Genomic DNA, 4,411 nt, shown 5'->3' with positions numbered 1-4,411 from the left:
GCTTTTTGAGACAGGGTTTCTCTGTGTAACCCTGGCTCTCCTGGAACTCATTCTGTAGACCAGGCTGGCCTCCAACTCAGAAGTCTGCCTGCCTCTGCCTCCCAAGAGCTGGGATTAAAGGCATGCGCCACTACCGCCCGAGATGTAAACTTCTTAAATTAAATAGGAATTAATTTTGGCATAAGCATGGATGGAGTCTATGGGAACACAGATTCCTCAGCCTTTAGCAAGCTTCCTATTAGGTGATGTACCAGAGTTCCCTGAGCCCCAGTAATTGCTATCTGGGCTGTTGGTTCCCATAGCAGGCTGGGGCATCTGCCCTACAACAAGAACCCTGAATAAAATGTTTCTGCCTCTTGACCATTTATCTCTGAGTTCTTCATATCAAAAGACATAAACAGAGTGGAGCTGAGAATGAAGGGGGAGGGGCCTTCCCACGTGTAGCCAGCCAGTGTCTGTGGGCTTGGGGACCCGATGACGCATGTTGTCCACTCCATTAGGGGTTCTTAGGGAGAAAGACTTCACAGGAAGTACGGCACTTTGTGTTCCAGGACAGGCTGCAGATTTGGTCAGAAAACACGAGATGTGGCAATGCAGGGAAAGAGGTAAAGATGCTAATTCAGGATCCCTCTGACACAGCAGATTGGCCATACTCTGTCTTCCAGAGACTATGTGAGTTCTCTGCCTCCCTCCTCCTCAGCATCTCAGATACCACAAGCCAGCCTTGAGCCATCCCTGTGGGTGAGATGACTTTGAACTACTGATCTTCCCACTAGCACTTGCTGATTGCTGGATTCCAGGCATTCGCCACCATGTCTGGATTCCTTTCCGGCTCTATGTTTTCTGTCCTGCTGGAGTAGAATCCGGGGCTTGGTGCATACAGGTACTTGCCACGCCACTGGGCTGTCATCTGGGTCTCCTGATTGTAGTAGTGTAATACTTTTGGTTCTTTATGACAAGATCTTCTGTAGCTCAGGCTGATCGCAGAAGCCCAATGTAGCTGAAGACTCCTCCAGCTTCCCTTTGTAGCTAGGCATAGCCCAGGACTATGAAGTTCCAAGTGCCTGAACTACAGATGTGAATCACTAAGACTGGCTACATTAGCGCTTTGGGGAAAAAAACAAAAACAAAAACAAAAAAAACCTTACTTTGTTAGCTTATGTGTATGTATGTGTATGCATCTGTGTGTTTGTGTAGGTTGTGTGAGGCTGGAAGAAGACACTGGATTCCCTGGACCTGAAGTTACTGGAGACTGTGAGCCTCCTGGCAATGGTGTTGGAAAACAAACTTTGGTCCTCTGAAAGATCGGGAAGTGGTCTTAATTGCTGGTGCATCACAGGCTGGGCACCAATGTCTAAGACTATGTGGAACATCTCAACCCACTTATGTATTTATAATGACAGCACTCGGGAAGTGAGCCAGGGCCTCACATGCTGGGCAAATGCTCACCCCTGGACTATATCCCCAGCTTGTTTTTGGAAACAGGTTTCATTAAGTTGCCCAGCCTGACATTGAACTCATTCTCTAGGTCTTTAATTAATAAGGATGTTTTGAATTACATTTCTCTTTCTTTTTTTTTTCTTTCTTTCTTTTCTTAATGTGTGAGATAATGATAGCCTGGCATGTAAAATCACACACTGTCTATTGAGAACCTGAGTTGCATCCCCCTATCCCACATGGCAGAAGAAGAGAAGTAATTCCCACAAGTTGGCCTCTGACTCCCTTAGGAGCACATTGGCATGAATGCATCCATACTCATACAGACACACTAAAATAAGTTATCAAGTGGCAATTTTTCTTATAGATTTTGGGTATAAATCTTTCACTAGAAACATGTTTTTAATTCTTTTCCTATTCAATGACTCCACCCCTGTAAATGTAACCTTCATTCACCTGATGTTTTTATCTCCATGGAGGTTTACTGCCTCAGACAGCTAACTTAGGCCTAGTCATGGAAGCTTCTAGCCTCCACACAATCTTATCTAGGCCTAGAATGTTTTCAGCCTCTGAGACTTACTATGGAATAAGTTCACCCTTTCTAGTTCTTTCTGAACTCTGACTGGTTTGTCAACTCAGCTGTCCTGGCTTAAACTCCTCTCCCACACTGACTGACTGATTCTGGCTTCTCTTTCTTGGTCTCTCCTGAATTACTCTGCTTTGCCTCAAACTAACTGTAGCAATCTGTTCTCATCTCCTGACTTTTCATTCTCTGGGTCATTCTGTGGCTCCTTGTGTCTGGCTTGTTCTCTCTAACCTGTCTGTCTCTGTACAACTGCCCCGGGGAGACTGTCTCCTCCTCTTCCCCTTCTTTCTCACTATGTGCTCTTCAGTGGCTTCCCCTTCCTCTCCCTTCTCATGAGAGTTGGGCACAGCCTATTCTGCCAGTTCTTTCTCCAATTCGTCACTTTGTCTGCCACTCAATTAGACATCACTTTCAAACATGGGTGCTTCCTTCTACAAACTTTACCTTCATTGTTTGGGATTAAATGTGTGTACTAAGAGCGTGTCTGTATTCCAGCCAGAGGGATTAAAGGTGTTTGCTGCTAAGGGCCGAGCCATACCACAACTAGAAAAAGGTTTTTGTTTGTTTGTTTGGTTTTTTTTTCAAGTATGCAATCTTGGGGTTAACCCTGTGATCAAATATCCTGCAATAAAACCCCCATTTTGAGACAAGGTTTTGTTTTTGGGTTTTTTTGTTGTTGTTGTTTTTTGTTTTTTCGTGACAGGGTTTCTCTGTACAGCTCTGGCTGTCCTGGAACTCACTCTGTAGACCAGGCTGGCCTCGAACTCAGAAATCCTCCTGCCTCTGCCTCCCAAGTGCTGGGATTAAAGGTGTGCGCCACCACCACCACCACCACCACCACCACCACCACCGGGCTGAGACAAGGTTTTACCTAGCCAGGGTTGGACTGCTATGTCTGGTGTGGTGGTTTGGATAATATGTACCCCATAATCTTGGGTAAATACACTTGATGGTACTGTCTCAGGGGTGTAGGAGGTGTGGCCTTGCTGAAGGAAGTACATTGCTAGAGCCAGGATTTGAGAGCTTTAAGCCATTTCTGGTCCACTCTCTCTGTTTCCTGTTTGCAGTTAGAGACATAAACTCTCAGCTGCGCCTTTGAATGGCATGACTGATTCCTACCTCTCTGGAACCGTAGGCCCAAATAAACCCTGCCTTGCCTTAGTCACAGTGGTTTATCACAACATTAGAGAATAACTAATATACCTGGAATGAAATTATATTTCCGAGGGCTGGAAAGATGACCTAGCAGTTGAGAGCACTGGCTGCCCTTCCGGAGGACTAGGTTCAATTCCCAGCACCCACATAATGGCTCATACCTGCCTGTAACTCCAGTCTCAGGGAATCCAATGCCCTCTTTACCAGGCATGTGTGCAGGCAAAACATTAAATAAAATAATCAATATATATTACATATTGGGAGGGGACTAGCTGGAGAGCTGGCTCAGTCATTAAGAGGACATGCTGCTCGCTCTTGCAGAGGACCTGAGTTCAGTTCCCAGCACCCATCCAACTATAACTCCAGTTTCAAGGAATTCAGAGGCTTTGGGCATTGTGGACACCAGCACTCATATACACACACATGTATGTACACATACATGTACACATACTTAAAAATAAAATAAATCTTTAAAAACCTTTAAAACGTAGGCTCTCCTCATGTTGCTCAGGCTGGCTCTGTTTTCCTGTCTAAAGCAATGCTTCTACGTCAGCCTCCCATGTAACTGGAACTATAGACCACCGCTGCACCTGGTTCCAATTATAGTCACTCCATAGTATATCATTAGATTGGTAGTCTGGAGAGATGCTCAAGTCTGTAATTCCAGCTGAGGCAGGAGGATCTCCCCAAAGCCCAGGACCTATGTCGTCTCAGGTTCTTGCCCACATTAGCTGTGTCAAGTATTGCCGCAAACCGTGATTTCTCACGGGGTCCCTTGTTCCGCAGGACGAGGGGTTCTGGCCAGGTGTGCACGGGATTCGGCTTTTGACAAAAAGACTAGACACAAATGGTGTAAGGTCTGAGTGTATTTCTTTAAAAATGACATGAGGCTTTTACAATCATTGCAAAAGAGAAATGAAAAATCTGGCAGCTCAACAGTTGAGGTACATCTGAGGCTATCTGAAACATACTGGGTCTAAAGCAGCAGCTATCTCCTCTGAACTGGTGCTGCATCCTCCGGGCCCAAGTGTTCTGGGCCCGGGGGACTGCGAGAGATACATGAATCTGAGTCCTAGCCCATCTAAGTTCTAGTGCTAGTCCTGCATGTGTGTCCAAGTCCTTCTTCCCCCAGTCCTAGTGCTAGACTGAAGTCATGTAGGCAAACCGACCCCCACACCCAGGTCAGCAGGGTCTGGTAGCTAGGTGTGAAACAGGAGGAAGAGGGGTGGAGCC

Source organism: Mastomys coucha, unplaced genomic scaffold (genome assembly GCF_008632895.1).
Source record: "Mastomys coucha isolate ucsf_1 unplaced genomic scaffold, UCSF_Mcou_1 pScaffold5, whole genome shotgun sequence".
Taxonomy (NCBI): domain Eukaryota; kingdom Metazoa; phylum Chordata; class Mammalia; order Rodentia; family Muridae; genus Mastomys; species Mastomys coucha.
Note: the sequence above shows the minus strand (reverse complement) of the source record.